Raw genomic sequence first — 21,062 nt, forward strand, 5'->3', positions numbered from 1 at the left:
CAGGCGTGGCGGTTTAGGGGTTAATAGCTTTAATTAGTCTCGGCGATGTCGGGGAGCAGCGGATTAGGGGTATTTAGACTAGGGGTTTATGTTAGGGTGTTAGGTTTAACTTTCTTTTCCCCATAGACATCAATGGGATTGCTTTACGGCAATCTACATTTCTCGATCACAAGTGTTAGTTATTTTCTAACACTTTCTCTCCATTGATGTCTATAAAGGGAAAGCATGCACGAGCACATAAACTCAGCCCTTGGCTTTTGTGCGGTATGGAGCTTATCGCACCATACTGCACAGCACAAGGAGGTTTTTGTGTAAATTGTAGTGGCAGAGCTATGGAAAGTGCGATAATGCTAAATTTTTTGCGTTATTTACACACCCGGTTTAGAAGTGTGGTGCCATGCGGCAATTAGTGGCCTTCTAATTATCCTATAATATAAAAGGCCAAGCATGTTTGTTCGAAGCTGTCATGCGCAGTAGAGACAGCACGAGGACAAACACACCTGGCCTTAGAGTCTGTCTACCTGATCTGCTCCTGTTTGCGGCACGGTGCGGGCGGAAGTTGGTGTGGCTGGTTGCAAAAGAGAGGGAGAGAGCAAAAGAGAGGGGGAGAGAGAGAGAGAGAGAGCAAAAGAGAGGGGAAGAGAGAGAGCAAAAGGAGGGGGGGGGAGAGAGAGAGCAAAAGAGAGGGGAGAGAGAGCAAAAGAGAAAGGGGAGAGAGAGCAAAAGAGGGGGGAGAGAGAGCAATAGAGAGGGATGGAGAGAGAGTGAGCAAAAGTGAGGGGAGAGAGCGCAAAAGAGAGGGGGGAGAGAGAGAGAGCGCAAAAGAGAGGGGAGAGAGGGAGCGCAAAAGAGAGGGGGAGAGAGAGAGCGCAATAGAGAGGGGGAGAGAGAGAGCGCAAAACAGAGGGGGGAGAGAGAGAGCAAAAGAGGGGGGGAGAGAGAGAGTGCAAAAGAGAGGGGGAGAGAGAGAGTGCAAAAGAGAGGGGGAGAGAGAGTGCAAAAGAGAGGGGGAGAGAGAGCGCAAAAGAGAGGAGAGAGAGAGATCGCAAAAGAGAAGGGGAAAGAGAGATCGCAAAAGAGAAGGGGAGAGAGTGCAAAAGAAAGGGGAGAGAGCGCAAAAGAGAGGGGGGAGAGAGCACAACAGAGTGGGGGAGAGAGTGCAAAAGAGAGGGGGGAGAGAGAGAGCGCATAAGAGAGGGGGAGAGAGAGAGCGAAAAAGAGAGGGGGGAGAGAGAGCAAAAGATATGGGGGAGAGAAAGCAAAAGAGAGGGGTTGAGAAAGGGAGAAAAAGATAGGGGAAAGAGCAAAAGAGAGGAGGGAGAGAGAGAGTCAAAGAAAGGGGGGAGAGATAGAGCCAAAGAAAGGGGGAAGAGAGAGCAAAAAAGATGTGGAGCGAGAGAGAGCACAAAAGAGAGGGGGGATAGAGAGCAAAAGAGAGGGTGAGAGAGAGGGAGAGCAAAAGATAGGGAGAGAGCAAAATAGAGGGAAGAGATAGAAAAAGAGGGGGGAGAGAGAGAGCAAAAGAGAGGGGAAGAGAGAAAATAAGAGGGGAAAAGAGAGAGAGCAAAAGAGAGGGGGGAGAGAGAGGGGGGGGAGAGAGAGCAAAAGAGAGGGGGGAGAGAGAGAGCAAAAGAGAGGGGGAGAGAGAGCAAAAGAGAGGGGGGGAAAGAGAGGGGGAGAGAGAGCAATAGAGAGGGGGAGAGAGAGCGAGCAAAAGAGAGGGATGGAGAGAGTGCAAAAAAGAGGGGAGAGAGAGCAAGATAGAGGGATGGAAAGAGAGCAAAAGAGAAGGATGGAGAGAGAGAGCAAAAGAGAGGGGAGAGAGCGCAAAAAGGGGGATAGAGAGAGCACAAAAGAGAGGAGGGAGAGAGAGAGTGCGCAAAAGAGAAGGGGAGAGAGAGAGCGCAAAAGAGAAGGGGAGAGAGAGAGCAAGCGCAAAAGAGAGGGGGGAGAGAGTCCAAAAGAGAGGGGGAGAGAGAGCGCAAAAGAGAGGACGGAGAGAGATCGCAAAACAGAAGGGGAAAGAGATCGCAAAAGAGAAGGGGAAAGAGAGAGCGCAAAAGAGAGGGGGAAGAGAGCACAAAAGAGTGGGAAGAGATAGAGTGCAAAAGAGAGGGGGAGAGAGAGAGCGCTAAAGAGAGGGGGAGAGAGAGCGCGCAAAAGAGAGGGGGAGAGAGAGAGCGAAAAAGAGAGGGGGGAGAGAGAGCAAAAGAGAGGGGGGAGAGAGGGAGCAAAAGAGAGGGGAAAGAGCAAAAGAGAGGAGGGAGAGAGCCAAAGAGAGGGGGGAGAGAGAGAGCCAAAGAGAGGGGGTAGAGAGAGCAAAAAAGATTTGGAGCAAGAGAAAGCACAAAAGAGAGGGGGGATAGAGAGCAAAAGAGAGGGTGAGAGAGAGGGAGAGTAAAAGAGAGGGAGAGAGCAAAATAGAGGGAAGAGATAGAAAAAGAGGGGGGAGAGAGAGAGCAAAAGAGAGGGGGAGGGAGAAAATTAGAGGGGAAAAGAGAGAGAGCAAAAGAGAGGGGGGGAGAGAGAGAAGGGGGAGAGAGAGCAAAAGAGAGGGGGGAGAGAGAGCAAAAGAGAGGGGGAGAGAGAGCAAAAGAGAGGGGGAGAGAGAGCAAAAGAGAGGGGGAGAGAGAGCAAAAGAGAGGGGGGAAGAGAGGGAGAGAGAGAGCAAAAGAGAGGGATGGAGAGAGAGCGCAAAAAAGAGGGGAGAGAGAGCAAAAGAGAGGGGGAGGGAGAAAATTAGAGGGGAAAAGAGAGAGAGCAAAAGAGAGGGGGGAGAGAGAGAGAAGGGGGAGAGAGAGCAAAAGAGAGGGGGGAGAGAGAGCAAAAGAGAGGGGGAGAGAGATCAAAAGAGAGGGGGAGAGAGAGCAAAAGAGAGGGGGGAAGAGAGGGAGAGAGAGAGCAAAAGAGAGGGATGGAGAGAGAGCGCAAAAAAGAGGGGAGAGAGAGCAAAAGAGAGGGATGGAGAGAGAGCAAAAGAGAGGGATGGAGTGAAAGCAAAAGAGAAGGCTGGAGAGAGAGAGCAAAAGAGAGGGGAGAGACAGAGAGAGCGCAAATGAAAGGGGGAGAGAGAGCGCGCAAAAGAGAGGGGGGAGAGAGAGAGTGCAAAAGAGAGGGGGGAGAGAGATCACAAAAGAGAGGAGGGAGAGAGAGAGCACAAAAGAGAGGAGGGAGAGAGAGAGCGCAAAAGAGAAGGGGAGAGAGAGAGTGCAAAAGAGAGGGAGAGAGAGAGTGCAAAAGAGAGGGGGAGAGAGAGCGCAAAAGAGAGGAGGGAGAGAGATTGGAAAAGAGAAGGGGAAAGAGAGATCGCAAAAGAGAAGGGGAGAGAGTGCAAAAGAAAGGGGAGAGAGCGCAAAAGAGAGGGGGGAGAGAGCACAAAAGAGTGGGGGGAGAGAGCGCAAAAGAGAGGGGGAGAGAGAGAGCAAAAGATATGGGGGAGAGAAAGCAAAAGAGAGGGGGGAGAAAGGGAGCAAAAGAGAGGGGAAAGAGCAAAAGAGAGGGATGGAGTGAAAGCAAAAGAGAAGGATGGAGAGAGAGAGCAAAAGAGAGGGGAGAGACAGAGAGAGCGCAAAAGAAAGGGGGAGAGAGAGAGCGCAAAAGAGAGGGGGGAGAGAGAGAGCGCAAAAGAAAGGGGGAGAGAGCGCAAAAGAGAGGGGGAGAGAGAGCACAAAATAGAGGAGGGAGAGAGAGTGCAAAAGAGAGGGGGAGAGAGAGCGCAAAAGAGAGGAGGGAGAGAGATCGCAGAAGAGAAGGCGAAAGAGAGATCGCAAAAGAGAAGGGGAGAGAGCGCAAAAGAAAGGGGAGAGAGCGCAAAAGAGAGGGGGGAGAGAGCGCAAAAGAGAGGGGGGAGAGAGCACAAAAGAGTGGGGGGAGAGAGCGCAAAAGAGAGGGGGAGAGAGAGAGCGCAAAAGAGGGGGAGAGAGAGAGCACAAAGGAGAGGGGGAGAGAGAGAGCGAAAAAGAGAGGGTGGAGAGAGAGCAAAAGATATGGGGGAGAGAAAGCAAAAGAGAGGGGGGAGAAAGGGAGCAAAAGAGAGGGAGAGAGAGAGCGCAAAGGAGAGGGGGAGAGAGAGAGCAAAAAAGAGAGGGGGGAGAGAGAGCAAAAGATATGGGGGAGAGAAAGCAAAAGAGAGGGGGGAGAGAGAGAGCAAAAGAGAGGGGAGAGACAGAGAGAGCACAAAAGAAAGGGGGAGAGAGAGCGCGCAAAAGAGAGGGGGGAGAGAGAGAGCGCAAAAGAGAGGGGGAGAGAGATCACAAAATTGAGGAGGGAGAGAGAGAGCACAAAAGAGAGGAGGGAGAGAGAGCGCAAAAGAGAAGGGGAGAGAGAGAGTGCAAAAGAGAGGGAGAGAGAGGGTGCAAAAGAGAGGGGGAGAGAGAGCGCAAAAGAGAGGAGGGAGAGAGATTGCAAAAGAGAAGGGGAAAGAGAGATCGCAAAAGAGAAGGGGAGAGAGCGCAAAAGAGAGGGGGGAGAGAGCACAAAAGAGTGGGGGGAGAGAGCGCAAAAGAGAGGGGGAGAGAGAGAGCAAAAGATATGGGGGAGAGAAAGCAAAAGAGAGGGGGGAGAAAGGGAGCAAAAGAGAGGGGAAAGAGCAAAAGAGAGGGGAAAGAGCAAAAGAGAGGGATGGAGTGAAAGCAAAAGAGAAGGATGGAGAGAGAGAGCAAAAGAGAGGGGAGATACAGAGAGAGCGCAAAAGAAAGGGGGAGAGAGAGAGCGCAAAAGAGAGGGGGGAGAGAGAGAGAGCGCAAAAGAAAGGGGGAGAGAGCGCAAAAGAGAGGGGGAGAGAGAGTGCAAAAGAGAGGGGGAGAGAGAGCGCAAAAGAGAGGGGGAGAGAGAGTGCAAAAGAGAGGGGGAGAGAGAGTGCAAAAGAGAGGGGGAGAGAGAGCGCAAAAGAGAGGAGGGAGAGAGATCGCAGAAGAGAAGGCGAAAGAGAGATCGCAAAAGAGAAGGGGAGAGAGCGCAAAAGAAAGGGGAGAGAGCGCAAAAGAGAGGGGGGAGAGAGCGCAAAAGAGAGGGGGGAGAGAGCACAAAAGAGTGGGGGGAGAGAGCGCAAAAGAGAGGGGGAGAGAGCGCAAAAGAGGGGGAGAGAGCGCAAAGGAGAGGGGGAGAGAGAGAGCGAAAAAGAGAGGGGGGAGAGAGAGCAAAAGATATGGGGAAGAGAAAGCAAAAGAGAGGGGGGAGAAAGGGAGCAAAAGAGAGGGGAAAGAGCAAAAGAGAGGAGGGAGAGAGAGAGCCAAAGAAAGGGGGGAGAGATAGAGCCAAAGAAAGGGGGGAGAGAGAGCGAAAAACATATGGAGTGAGAGAGAGCACAAAAGAGAGAGGGGATAGAGAGCAAAAGAGAGGGTGAGAGAGAGGGAGAGCAAAATATAGGGAGAGAGCAAAATAGAGGGAAGAGATAGAAAAAGAGGGGGGAGAGAGAGAGCAAAAGAGAGAGGGAGAGAGAAAATAAGAGGGGAAAAGAGAGAGAGCAAAAGAGAGTGGAGAGAGAAAGAGGGGGGAGAGAGAGAGAGCAAAAGAGAGGGGGGAAAGACAGGGGGAGAGAGAGCAATAGAGAGGGGAAGAGAGAGCAAAAGAGAGGGATGGAGAGAGAGTGCAAAACAGAGGGGAGAGAGAGCAAGAGAGATGGATGGAGAGAGAGCAAAAGAGAAGGATGGAGAGAGAGAGCAAAAGAGAGGGGAGAGAGACAGAGCAAAAGAGAGGGGGGGAGAGAGAGAGCGCAAAAGAAAGGGGGAGAGAGAGAGCGCAAAAGAGAGGGGGAGAGAGAGCACAAAAGAGAGAGGGGAGAGAGAGCACAAAAGAGTGGGGGGAGAGAGCGCAAAAGGGAGGGGGAGAGATAGAGCGAAAAAGAGAGGGGGAGAGATAGAGCGCAAAAGAGAGGGGGAGAGTGAGAGCGCAAAAGAGAGGGGGAGAGTGAGAGCGCAAAAGAGAGGGGGAGAGAGAGCAAAAGAGAGTGGGGAGAGAAAGCAAAAGAGAGGGGGGAGAGAGGGAGAAAAAGAGAGGGGAAAGAGCAAAAGAGAGGAGGGAGAGAGCCAAAGAGGGGGGAGAGATAGAGCCAAAGAGAGGGGGTAGAGAGAGCAAAAAAGATGTGGAGTGAGAGAAAGCACAAAAGAGAGGGGGGATAGAAAGCAAAAGAGAGGGTGAGAGAGAGGGAGAGAGCAACATAGAGGGAAGAGATAGAAAAAGAGGGGGGAGAGAGAGAGAGAGCAAAAGAGAGGGGTAGAGAGAAAATAAGAAGGGAAAAGAGAGAGAGCAAAAGAGAGGGGGTAGAGAGAGGGGGGTAGAGAGAGGGGGAGGGAGAGAGAGCAAAAGAGAGGGGGGAGAGAGAGCAAAAGAGAGGGGGAGAGAGAGCAATAGAGAGGGGGAGAGAGAGCAAAAGAGAGGGATGGAGAGAGAGCAAAAGAGAGGGATGGAGTAAAAGCAAAAAAGGATGGAGAGAGAGAGAGAGAGAGAGAGAGCGCAAAAGAAAGGGGGAGAGAGAGAGCGCAAAAGATAGGGGGAGAGAGAGCACAAAAGAGAGGAGGGAGAGAGAGCGCAAAAGAGAAGGGGAGAGAGAGAGCACAAAAGAGAAGGAGAGAGAGAGAGAGAGCGCAAAAGAGAGGGGGGAGAGAGTGCAAAAGAGAGAGGGGAGAGAGAGTGCAAAAGAAAGGGGGGAGAGAGAGCGCGCAAAAGAGAGGGGGGAGAGAGAGCGCAAAAGAGGGGGGAGAGAGAGAGCACAAAAGAGAGGGGGAGAGAGAGCAAAAGAGAGGGGGGGAGAAAAAGCAAAAGAGAGGGGGGAGAGAGAGCGCAAAAGAGAGGGGGGAGAGAGCGCAAAAGAGAGGAGGAGAGAGAGCGAAACAGAGAGGGGGGAGAGAAAGCAAAAGAGAGGGGGGAGAGAGGGATGTGGAGCGAGAGAGAGCGCAAAACAGAGGGGGAGAGAGAGCAAAAGAGAGGGGGAGAGAGAGAGAGCGCAAAAAAGAGGGGAGAGAGAGAGCAAAAGAGAGGGGGGGGGAGAGGGAGCAAAAGAGAGGGGAAAGAGCAAAAGAGAGGGGGAGAGAGGGAGCAAAAGAGATGTGGAGCAAGAGAGAGCGCAAAACAGAGGGGGAGAGAGAGCACAAGAGAGGGGGGAGAGAGAGAGCCAAAGAGAGAGGGTAGAGAGAACAAAAGAGATGTGGAGCGAGAGAGAGCACAAAACAGAGGTGGAGAGAGAGCAAAAGAGAGGGGGAGAGAGAGAGCAAAAGAGAGGGAGATAGCAAGGGATGAGACCGCTGTACTGCAGAAAAATGGCTTGTGTGAACGGGCTTTAGGACTTGTCTAAAGTAAATGGCAAAGCTATTTCTCAACAAAAGGGATCCCAGAGAAGTGTTTACAATCATTTGTGTTATGACTGCACAAGCGGTGTTTAAATATTTTATTTTTTGTGATCGTATTGGGTGACAAAATGGTGACATGATATATATCAAAATGGGCCTAGATCAATACTTTTGGGTTTTCTGCTAATTAAATAAATATAATGTTTATATAATATATATATAGTTTTGATAGGTAAATCAAAAAAGCAAGGCTATTTTTCTGTTTAAATGGAGTGAGCGCAAGGGGTTAAACAGATTTTACTATTTTGTGGTATAGTTTGAGTGTTGTTACTAGTTCAGATTGATGCTCTAGTGGATTGGAGTAATTTAGAAAAACAGGCAAAAAACAAACTATCAAGGCAATAAAGAATGTTTTCACAATTTCTTATCAACTGGAAAGGGGTTCTTTTACTGTTAAGCAAAAATGACTATTATAGGTGATGATTTTTTCATGTTTAGATAATTCATTACCTTTTTATGGATAATTCATTCATATTAAGCTAGTATTTGCTAAATTTCCACATTTGATCCCACACTTACCATAAATGCCTAAATATTACTGTAAACAATAACAATAAGGCAAAAACTGGCACTCACTCAAAACCACAGTGTCAACTAGGTAGGACATATACCACAAAATGTGTGGGCTTGCACTTTGCAGGAGTTTCTATACCTATTCAGGGGAACTGCACTGTGTTTAGAATAATCCAAATTATTGATAGTATAGATTTGTCACATACATATCTACATACTGTGTTAGAATAAGGAGTTACAAATAACAAATGTTAGAAAACATATTTTGGTATAAATGCTTTTTATGATTACTGGTATATAGTTCAAACATGCAGGTAAATCCATCATCATCATTATAATCATTGTTTAGTGCTAACATATTATGTGGCACTGTAAAGTTAGGTATAAAGCTACAGATTACAATACTGAAAAGACATTTGCATGAATTATAAACGGTAGAGTCACTGTTAGCTGTAAACCACTTTTATATGAGATGATTGACAGGACAAATGAACTAGTGAGATTGCAATAGAAGAGACTATGGGGTAAATTTAACAAGAGGCGAGCGGGCATGATTCGCTGTAGCAAATCATGTCCGCTCAACCTCGCTAAATGCCGACAGCATACACTGTCGGCATTTAACATTGCACAAGCAATTCTAGTGAAATGCTTGTGCAATGCCGCCCCCTGATCACTGGTGGCCAATCCAGATTCTATCATCCTATAGAAAGATGGGGCTCCGATGCAGCATCCGCTGCCTAATAAATGGAACCCTATATATTGTCACTCTTTCAACCACAATACCAAATATGTTAATGCAAAAAACAGTAACAAATATAAAACCATGAGCAAAAAATAAAGCATTGGTTTATGTATGCAATACAAATTGCTCCTCCATTTCTTCCTTATGGATCAAAAATGCCTCGCTTTTTAAAGTAAGAATTTAAACAATTCCTAAAAGATACAATAAATATTTCAGTAGAAAACATTTTAAAGCTGATGGTTAGTATGTTAAAAAATAAAAATCATATTTTAAATTGATATGAAAGCAACATTTTTTTTTCTTCATGATTTAGATAGAGCAATTTAAAATTTTAAACAACTTTCCTTTCCTTTTTAGTATCACACAGCTGATAACAGGAAAAGACAACAAGGCAAGTTCACTCAATTTTAACAACTTTAGCTGCCAACTTTTTTTTAATACACATATATTGCAAAAGTACTACGTAAAGGGAAATGTGCATAGGTGCATTTCAATTTTAAATAGAAGCATTTTTGCAATATACATCAATTAGCAAAAATGCTTTAACTAAAAGATATTACTGTTTTTCAGTGGAATATGCACATACGCTGTGTGTGCCCTTGACCAGTATCAAACACTACACCTTAGAGAGTCAGCGTTGGCTTAAATGACACAAATGAAGTCTTCACAGACACAAAAGTACAAAACACACCTTCAGGAGCTTGAATACTGGCGCACAAGCCCTCACAGTAGATGTGTGTATGCCGCAGAATAACAGTAATCATTTTTACTAGAAGCATTTTTGTTGGTGGAGTTATATTACAAAAATGCTTCTATTTAAAACTGATATGCACCCATACACATTTCAATTTTGACCTTTCGGTCCCTTTAAGTCATTGTTTTTTCAAATATACTTTCTAACTACACTGTCCCTTTAAGTTTACTCACATCTAACAACCAATCTAATTTCTTGTATTACATATTTTTTATTATAAATTTATAGTAACACATTGGCCTCAATACATGTTCATGAAAATAATATCTTGATGCTTGCAAACTGAGGCCTTCGGCTAGCCCATTTTGTAAAGTAGCCTGTTGAATTTCTTCTTTCCATTGCTTCTCTGTATTAGAACGTTATGTATCTTGCGCATTATTTTGTTTACAATATATTGGCAATTGCAGTTAATGACCTCTCTACGTCTTTCTTGGGAGCAGTTTGATACTGGTATTCCAAACTATCAGAAAACACACTCTTTCAGCTGCCTTTTTTTAACTCTAAACTTCTAGAAAACCTTTTCTTGGTCTTTGACAGCTAAAAAATCCATTTTGGTCTATCTTGGGTGTTATTTGTTGTATTTTTTTTACACATCTTTTTAACTGCACTGATATTATTGAAAAACTAATTTGAACATGTTAATATTGTATTAAATAACTGCCATCTGTTATATTTATTTTGTCTACATATTTTTTGGTGAAAATCTTTGTGAAAATCCCCTCAAAAAGCCTATGATATCTAACAATTCCAGAGCTACACCATTATTCACTTTGTATTCACCAGTTGACCAGCTGATACAAAATAAATGGACAAATAAGGGCTGTATCATATTGCAGATATTAACCTTTAAACATAATTGTGAATTAGACCAGATGGGCTCCTCATGATGGTTCAGAGTATTTCCAGTTACAATCTATGTTAGGGGTAATATGAACCTGACGGCAGCCATCTTGTTCCCCGCAGCCATCTTGTGATGATTAGCATCCATTTTGTAATGATTAGACTTTTATTATAGTGGTTTATTATGTAGTAAGAGATATGCTGATGTTAGGGAGACTTGCATAGATATAATAGCCCTGAGAATGACCCTGAAGATGTGCATTGTTATCTCTACAAGATGTCAAACGGCTGTGATTTGTGCTGGGCTAGGAGGCCCAGTTACTGTGTATTCCTGTAGAAATGACTCCCTAACACTCCTTTTATTCCAATTATATTTTCTATGAGTTTCTTTGTTCTTATAGAAATACCATATGAAATGATGTAATTATGAATACGTCACTTGTTAAACCTATATGCTGTAACTCTTATTGTAAGAATATTATAATATCTAGGGAGCATATATATACATTGTATCATTTTTATATGTTATGTTTAATTGTAATGTATCTTAATGTATCTTTTCTGTATCCCTTTAATATTCAATTGTAGCTAGACACATAGTGACCTTTATACACACATTTTATATGTACTTTTGAACCATTGGGCTATGTGTGAGAAAACACTGCTGATGTAAGGAATTTTAGTTAGGTCAAAGGTAGCTATACATCAGATTGAAATATTTTGAGATCCTACATTACTCCTTTTTTCCTGTCAGTCATAAATTTACTTAATATCTTCAAGGATATCTGACAAATGTGATGTACAACTTACAGGATGCCAGATGTTTTTCCTCATCGTAGAAATGAGCTAATGACTACAGATTTCAATGTATTCTGAAATGTATATAAGCTCGCTATCCTGACCAATAAAAATTAGAGCTGTTCAACAAACATATTCTTGTGTGTTCTCTGAATGGCTCTCCAAGTACTTGAAAACACTTTGCAGGGTAGATACCAGAGTCCTGAAGCAGAGGAGAACAAGAGGGTCCTGGTCCTAGAGGAGTCTCCTAACAAATGGTGTCTAGAAGTGATAGCTTGTCAAGGGGTGAGTAAAACACTTGTTTTGCACTGTTTTTTGCTTACCCATTGTCAAACTAGAACCCTATAGGACCAGACACTCAGGTTATCTATAAAAACAAAATATAGTGGGGAATGTGTATGTATGTTATGCATATCTGTGTATGTTGTGTATATATGTATATTTAAGGTGTTTTTTTTATGGAAATTTTTTGGTAAAAATTGTTTTTGGTTATAAAGTAGTATCTGAGGTTAGAGGCCTCCAAGAGATACATGATTACATGGTATCTGAGGTTAGAGTCCTCTGAATGATACATGTTAATTGTTTTTATTTATTAGATATGGTATCTGAGGTTAGAGTCCTTTGAATGATACATATTTATTGGTTTCGGAGGTTAGAGGCCTCCAGTGACATATGATGAGGTTAGAGGCCTCCAGTGACATATGATGAGGTTAGAGTCCTCTAGAAACATATGTTTTTATTGGTTAAAATATAGTATTTTTAAGGTTAAAACGGAGTTCGAGTCTCTGTTGGAATATAAGGATTTAATGTGGTATATAGTGTTGTATGCGGTATATATGTTGTAAAATAAAGGGGTACAATTCGTAAAATTTATTGCATCTTATCCATAAACTCTGGTATCAGCCTGGAAATTGTTTTGCTATCTTTATCTATGCACAATCTGTCCCTTTTAATGCTTGCTATAAACTGAACTTGCTGTATTGCATTTGTTTTTCTGCTTGCACACTTCAAATTGCTGTATTGCCTTTGCATTTTCTAATTGCTTTTAAAGTTTGCTTTTTTTTATTGCTATATACTTACTGTGCTGTTTTGTGCTTAAAATATATATTAAGTGACTGTGCATTTTATTACTGCTGCTCTTTTTGTGTTGTTAAAGAAGAAGTTTATTTCAGGCAGAAAAGCACCCACTCTAGAGAGGGAGGGGGGGATCATAAAAAGATCTGTCAGTGAGCAGCTGTGTAGAGTCAGTGAAGAGAAATCTAAAAAAAACTGTTCCGTTGTATGTGTGTGCAGTAATGAAAGGGAGATTTAAGTGTAACAGATTTAATTATTTGAAATGTATTTATCTGAATTTGTGAGGAAATGGCCAATCTTTTCAGACTCAGATATATACAAATACATTTTAAAATTGGAGGAAAATTAATAAATATATGTTTTCCTGAAAAAAAAACAAAAAAAAAAAACACAAAGAGAGGAGGAGTGAATCTCTGGTATGCGAGATGAAATGAGCTTGTCTGTATAGCTGTATAAGACGTTTTAAGAAAATATGTTGTAATGTTATTTTATATACCTGTATTTTAAAGTCACCAGCATGTTTTAAGTACAGTATGTGGTATTCATGTGCAGTTTTAGTTTTAAATGATAATTGTGTGGCAAGTAACGGCTTTGAGAGTGGCTTTGAAAGTGCGATGGTGTGTGATTTATTTTTGTCACGCTCTGGTAAAAATGAAACTGTTTTTGGAATGATTAATAGGTTGACGTATGTTGTATTTGTAAGGTCTGTGCACAGAGTTGGTGCACCCAATGACATATAGTTATAAGCTGTAATTGAAAGTTTATTTAAAAGTGCGTCCGTTTTTGTTGCAAGTAAATTAATCTGCACGGCATGCTACAAATACAGAGGTGAAATTTGTGTGGTAAATCATACAAGCAGCCTAAATTATGGTTAGAATATACATATGTAATTTACGTAATGAATGGTTAGTCCTTAAAGGGACAGTGTACTGTAAAATTGTTTTATATTAATGTATTTGTAATGACTTGTGATATAAGCTGAATAGTTTCAAATGTAGGAGAAGTTGCATTTGCAAGTTTGTGTATATATAAAGTAAATTGTAATGGGTTGAATTGTTTGTCTGTAAAATCAGAACTCAGTGTGTAGGCAGAGCACTAGAAAATTGTCATTTTATTAGCAGCAATAACACTGTATTAGTAGTTTGCAAAATATATATTTTTTGGGACCTTTCTTTGTATTCTTTTTAAATCTGCCATTTAGTTAGTAGATATTTCTTTTGCAGTGTAACTGAATTCTCTCTGTAATGCAAACTAATTGATAAGTTGTCTACAATCTTAGTGTTACGATCTGTGAGACTAAAAAAAAAAAAAATGAAGACAAACAGAGGAGTGAAAATATTTAAAGGGATATAAAATCTGAGATTTTAAGGAAATATTTACAGAGAAGACAATGAGGTTTACTGTAAGCCTAACACTAGTATATTTAACTGTGTCAGCAGTTTCAATTAAAGATAATTTTTAATTTGAGTAAAATGTCCCTTTAACTAGCCTGCATCCCACTGTGTGTTTTTATGCTGGTTATGCTTGCTTAGGCTATTTAATGAATGTCAGTATACATGTTTATTATAAGTAAGGCCAATGACTCATTGGGAATAATTTAAAGGGGAAATAATCCCTTTATTGCCCATTCCACAGTGTTGCATGGCCAACACAGTTGTATTGGTATGCTTTTTGCTGCCTTGTGTCTAGGGGCATTCTTCCAGCTCCCTGGTCACATGACTGTAACTGTTTATGGTCTGTTGTCTTAAATTTAGCATTGTTTTGTGCTGAATCTTAAATGACCCCCTGTGCCTGAACACAGTGTTATCTATATGGCCCACGTGTATTTTGTCTCTCTGTGTTGGAAAGAGATTTAAAAAGCCTGTGATAAGAGGCAGCCCTCAAAGGCTTAGAGATTAGCATATGAGCCTACCTATGTTTAGTTTAAACTAAGAACACCAAGAAAAAAATTTGATGATAAAAGTAAATTGGAAAGTTGATTAAAATTAAAAGTCCTATCTGAATAATGAAAGTTTAATTTATACTAAAATGTCCCTTTAACAGTGGATTTGCATGGTGCATGCGAGCAGGAGCTATATAGAACAGTGGCTGTATCATTATTCTCTAATTATTCCCAAAATTGGATACTTAGGTGTTTGTGTGTTCTTTTGTAAATTTATGGTTAGGGATTTTATTTGTAAATATGCAACTGGAGTTTATTGATCTTCTGAGGTGATTGCATTATTAGTATGATATCATAGAATTGTACATGGTAGAATTTGCAGAACCACGGCATAGATGGTTGTTTTACGATTTTAATTATTTTGTAGTGTTTTGCGAGTGCTGCGTTTCAGGGAATGGCAGAATTGGTTTTGAATTTCAGGTTAATTTTGGTTGTTAAAAGTTTGTGTCGGCTGTTCATGTTTTGTTTTGTAAAATGGACAATTGGTTTAAGTGTTTTCTAAGAGAATGTTGTGTTTTTATTTTTCGTGAATGCGTGTGGTAAGGTGCTGTATGAATGGAATATTGCATGTGGAGGTGTATTTGATTTTGCTGGCTATTGAGAATTGTATTCTGCATGCATGAGCGGAGTGGATAATTTGTCTTTTTGTTTTTTGTTATGTTGTGTTTGCATGCCACATGGGATGTTTCACGCAAACAAGGGGGAAGTATTGATGAGTATTGATGAGTATCTTTATGTGATAGGGGTGATTGTTTTTAGGTAAGAAGGTGAACCTAAAACGTTTTGAATCTTCTCTTACAATGTTATTGCCTAACCACCAGCTGTGCCCTATATTTTTCTATATTTGGTTCTTAACACTATATTTGTATTTGCAGGATGAGATCATGCAGCTGTATCCAGAAATTCAACAACACTAACGGAATTATTTTTGAGTTTTTTCCATATTTAGGTAAAATCTGTACAGATATAATTCCATAAGTGCACTCTTCAAAAGATTAAGGATTGAAAGCAAGTAAACCTTTAAAGAAAGAAAAAAAGAAGAAAATGAAAGACCTTTTGTCAAGCTTGTTTTAACCACCATACTGCAGTAAAAAAGTTACTGAACTATCTTTGGATCCATTCTTTGCTTTGCATGCTGGTACCAGCCCCAGAACTGGATTCTGGGTAATCCATGACTGTCTCCTCTGATGTGTGTCTTCAGGACATAAAGACTATCCTTCTCTGGACTGTGCCTTATCGCTCGATATGGAGGTCCTGTTATGCTGTTACAGGGTCAACCAATTAAATTAGGGGAGTATTGTTTTAACTTGACTCCTTATACTGCTTGTTTTGTATTCTCTTGTAGTTGTTTTATTTTTATTGAACATATTAGGTATAAGAGGTCATATGCTTCATTGGTATTAGTGCACATTGTAGTTTATGTGCTTAACATAGTAATTTTTAGATAAAGGTAACTGTGAACTGTGCAGTATTGTACCCTATTGAATGGCCCACTGAGTATAAAAATATGTTTCAGAAAAATGCTGCAATATATCATAATATCTTAGACCCTTCACCCTTTAGAACATAAGGAGGACACGTCTAAGCTAGAAGTTTATAGTAAATATACAGAGAAATGTTTGTTTTAGGGAATAGCATAATTATAGTTTATGAAAGTAAATGTATTTTTCCCTTTTATTAATTAGTATGGTATCTTTTCACTTGCGTAGTATTCATGAAGTATCATTTAAAAGTGTATAGAGAAGTTGTAAATTATTCTCTGAGAAATGTCAATGTATTTAGTTTGTATTGTATATCAACAATGTTTTGTTTGATTTTAAATGACATAGGATGAAAGTGACGTTTTATTTGGTCATAATTGTGATTGTATTGCGGTGTGTACTCATCCTGTACTGTTTCTGTTTGCTTCCTAGACTCCCTGTGACTCGAGTGTTTGCTTGCCATGGGTATCCACTGGTTGCCTTGTCTACCCCATGAACAAACCATCAGATTTCCAGTATCTCCCTGCGGAAGAACCGTGGATAAGCGCCCCTACTGCAAATGAACTGTTGGAGAACTGTATTATAGCAAAGTGTCAAGGTGCAGCGCTCTCAAATGGACAAAGACTGTTCTTAAAGTGATCAGAGGCCACCTAGAGACAGTTGTGCTGTTGCTATGTCATGCTTTAAAAGGAACTGTTGGACATATTGGGGGTGCTAGCAATGCAGGTGGAGAGATAGAAGATGCAGAGTTGTTTGGGGGTAGATGGGGGGCTGGTTGGGTCTCTGTGCCGGTGGACCGGTAGTTTTGGGAAGGCTGGAAGATAGATGGAAGGTATTGGAGGGACTGTACCGATATGCAGTGACAATTAGCCTATAAAAGTATATCATAATATAAGGTTTTACTACTTTTCTATGTCAGTCTATTTTTATGTTATTCTGTTAGAATAAAAGGATGGTATGTTAGGGGTAATATGAACCTGACGGCAGCCATCTTGTTCCCCGCAGCCATCTTGTGATGATTAGCATCCATTTTGTAATTATTAGACTTTTATTATAGTGGTTTATTATGTAGTAAGAGATATGCTGATGTTAGGGAGACTTGCATAGATATAATAGCCCTGAGAATGACCCTGAAGATGTGCATTGTTATCTCTACAAGATGTCAAACGGCTGTGATTTGTGCTGGGCTAGGAGGCCCAGTTACTGTGTATTCCTGTAGAAATGACTCCCTAACACTCCTTTTATTCCAATTATATTTTCTATGAGTTTCTTTGTTCTTATAGAAATACCATATGAAATGATGTAATTATGAATACGTCACTTGTTAAACCTATATGCTGTAACTCTTATTGTAAGAATATTATAATATCTAGGGAGCATATATATACATTGTATCATTTTTATATGTTATGTTTAATTGTAATGTATCTTAATGTATCTTTTCTGTATCCCTTTAATATTCAATTGTAGCTAGACACATAGTGACCTTTATACACACATTTTATATGTACTTTTGAACCATTGGGCTATGTGTGAGAAAACACTGCTGATGTAAGGAATTTTAGTTAGGTCAAAGGTAGCTATACATCAGATTGAAATATTTTGAGATCCTACATTACTCCTTTTTTCCTGTCAGTCATAAATTTACTTAATATCTTCAAGGATATCTGACAAATGTGATGTACAACTTACAGGATGCCAGATGTTTTTCCTCATCGTAGAAATGAGCTAATGACTACAGATTTCAATGTATTCTGAAATGTATATAAGCTCGCTATCCTGACCAATAAAAATTAGAGCTGTTCAACAAACATATTCTTGTGTGTTCTCTGAATGGCTCTCCAAGTACTTGAAAACACTTTGCAGGGTAGATACCAGAGTCCTGAAGCAGAGGAGAACAAGAGGGTCCTGGTCCTAGAGGAGTCTCCTAACAATCTAGGATTTGAGAGGGTTTGGCTTCCAATTTGAGAACTAATCTAACATATTTAGACTTTCTTTGCCTGGAGTAAATTAGGGTTAATGGAAGCATTGCGGGGCTATACTCTATCCTTAACTCCTTAATGCACTTATTGATGTTACATTAGATGGATAAATAGTAATCTGAATTACAAATTGAAAATTCAGTGCACTGGACAGAGCAGCTCAAATGGTAGAATGTCCTTTTCAATGGTGCAAATTTACGGGAGAACAATATAAAAGTAGCTTTTACTTGACCCCAACTAGATTGAATCTGCAACTAATGCCACAAGTATGGAGCTGCTTTAGAGGTTGTGGGGAGAGAGGTGCATATTTGCATATGTGGTGAGGCTGTCAATACAAAACTGGTGTGAAGAAGTTGCTGAACATTTGGGTTTTATTTTAGAAAAAGATATTTGCCTCACATCACTTGTAGCTCTTTTACTTTATAGAGCAGAATAATTCAGCACCAGTGTAAGTGTGCTTGCTGCCCGGCCTCATACCAAAAGCCCTCAATACACACAAAGTCAAAGATGCAGGAGCACCACTTATAATATTCATTTATTGTAAGTGCAACAAAACAAAAGCAACGTTTCGGACCAAACAGTCTTTAATCATGCATATATCATACAAATGCAGTCTCCATAAATACCTCCTATTAACTCCACCCCTTCTGACATCATATAATTAACCCAAAAATATCAAGCGTTAATTCAATTTAACAGTACAATGTCAATAACTTTATAACAACATAGTCAAATCCCAATCCTTGTTCATTCCTAAAGGGACCCTAGTATCCAAATGATAGATCCAAAATGCCTCTCTCTCAGTTTTTTTGTTCTTATCACTACCCTCGTCTATCTTTTGGTATATGCTCAATAATCTGGTATCTCAACTGACTTATTGAGTGTCCAGCTTCCTTAAAATGGCATGCTACCGGAGAACTTTCATACTGATTTCTAATATTAAATTGATTTACTTTATCCATTGGAGGGGATTACATGACCCCACTCTAAGCTTGTAGCTACAATTTGTACTGCAATACGAATGTATATAGTGAAGTACAGGGAATCATATTTTCCTTGCTTTTCTATATTTTTTTATATTTAAATCTTTTATTGAGGTTTTTAGAGACATACGAAAAGAAATAACATGTCACAATAGCATCAGGCATAATGACAAAATTCAAAATAAGTAAACAAAAAAGTCATTAAATAATACGTAGGTTTTCATAGAATACATAGAACACATGCTCTTCAGAAACCTCTTTTTTCAAAAAAGGCATCAACATTGGGGTTACTACTGCACTGGTCTCTCTTAGACCATCTAAAAATTTAGGACTGCGTCAACTGGTAGTTACAATGAAGGCCATATGAAAAACTTAAAGTGGTCTAGTTTCTGAAAGATTAGTAACAAAACATAGTATTATATTATAAAATGAAATATAAGGGATCATCTAACAATGAGTTGAATTATATAATATAACCTGAAAACTTAAGGCATAGGAGGAAGCCTATAATAGAGACCAGAAGTAAAGATTTAAACACCTTCGTATATAGCCCTTGTAGATATATCATCAGAAAGGGACTGTGTTTAATGTGTCTATCTAGCATGGGTCAGATACCCCACACGTGCATATTTTTTAACATACAAACAAAGTGGTGACACTGGAGACTTACATGACTCATATAGGCTACAGCTAGCTCTGATGAGAGATTATGTTGAACAAATACAGTTAACCAATGCTACATATTTTGTAAGGGCTATTATATATTAGCTAATTATAGTGTTGAGTTGTGGCATATAAGTTTATTTGCTAGTATTGGGTGACACAAATACATATGGAGCATTTACTAATATTATCAATGTAGATAGCAAAGTAAAGCTAATAAAAAAAACAATGAATGGGATACAAAGCCTTGGGCTAAGCCTGCTGTTCTGTACATTAAGAATGATAACATATAATTATATGTTAGTCATATACCATTGACCTCACCATGCTTGGATATTTAAAAAAAAGAAAGAAAGTACGTATATGTGATCCACTCAAGCAAGAATACGTTAGATACAATGTATTTACATGCTACATTAAGGACGGGGCAGGGGCATCCTAAGAAGCAATTTGCGATAACTACTGAGCTCGCCATATATTTACACACAATATTGTTTTCAGTTAGGTCCCACAGACTCTCAACAGGAGCACAACTAGGGTATTGATCATGGGCGCATGGTTAAGGCAGGCATAATAAGTTCACAAGTGGAAGAGTAACCTGACATATATCGTCTTCCAACATCGTGAATACACTTTTAACCTATGCCAACTCAACATAGTGGTGGGAAGGAGGTCATAGCAGGTATGTATACTCGCTCTTGAAATCCACAAACATAATTAATTTATTCCTAATATCTTTATACTAATTCACCCTATATACTAACTTCTTTTATGCATCTATATATGTATTATATGAATTTTATATAATCCAAATATGGATTTTATGAACTAGAATTAAATAGAATTTTAAATATCGTTTATGAAATTTCTTTTACCACCCCCACAGATTGAGCTATAGTATCAGATTTTATCTGGCCTTAAGCGCAGGAAGACTAATTATTTATTTACTCTCTTTCCAATACTTTCTGGGGATTATTGTTTTCATCCTGTTTTTTGTGAGTGTGGCGTCTCCCCCTTTGCTTTCAGCGCTCTCTCACTCCTCCCTTTTTAATCCACAAACATCAACAAGGCTCTGCAGTCTCAATCTACCTTTTACAACCGAAATAGGAGTGAGAGGTTGATTGTAACGAATGCTTAAGTGAGTATATATGGAAAATAACTAAATTCCAGTTTTTAAGATAAGAGAAAAGGATATCAATGTCTATTGTTGATAATGATTTATGAAGAGCCCTTTTCCATAAACACACAATCAATGAATATTTTGTAGTGTCTCATAGAATAGGATATAGCTGGAAATTATAATTGAAAATCCAACTAGTCCCTAAATGAGTACTTTTAGTATTGGGAATCTTTCTAATCCCTGTATATATATATATTAGAATTAGGATGGTGGAGGTTTTCGGATATGCGCAAAGTAGTTACACCCCTTTGAACTGCAGTTATAGGTAAAAGGTAAGCTAGCTGATAAGAGTTTTGGTAATGTGCAACATCAGGTAAGTATGCATTTTTAATCTTACCGGCTTCTCTCTTTGTGGAAAGAAGATATCTGTCAGGATGGCAGGAGCGGAGAGAGCTGTGTGTTTGAGGGGGGTCAGGGAGGGATCAGGGGTGTGATGTATCAGGTGCAAGGCTGATCTCTACATTAAAGCTAAAATTAACTCTGCAAGCTACCTAATTAACCCCTTAACTGCTGGGCATAATACATCTGTAAAGGGGCACTAAACCTAAAAAAAAATTCTTTCATGATTCAGATAGAGTATGCAAATTTAAGCAACTTTCTAATTTACTCCTATTATCAATTTTTCTTTGTTTTCTTGCTATCTTTATTTGAAAAAGAAGGCATCTAAACTATGGAGCCAGCCAATATTTGGTTCAGAACCCTGGATAGCACTTGTTTATTGGTGCTGTCCAATCAGCAAGGACAACCCAGGTTGTGAACCAAAA

The sequence above is a fragment of the Bombina bombina genome, chromosome 2 (genome assembly GCF_027579735.1).
Source record: "Bombina bombina isolate aBomBom1 chromosome 2, aBomBom1.pri, whole genome shotgun sequence".
NCBI lineage: Eukaryota > Metazoa > Chordata > Amphibia > Anura > Bombinatoridae > Bombina > Bombina bombina.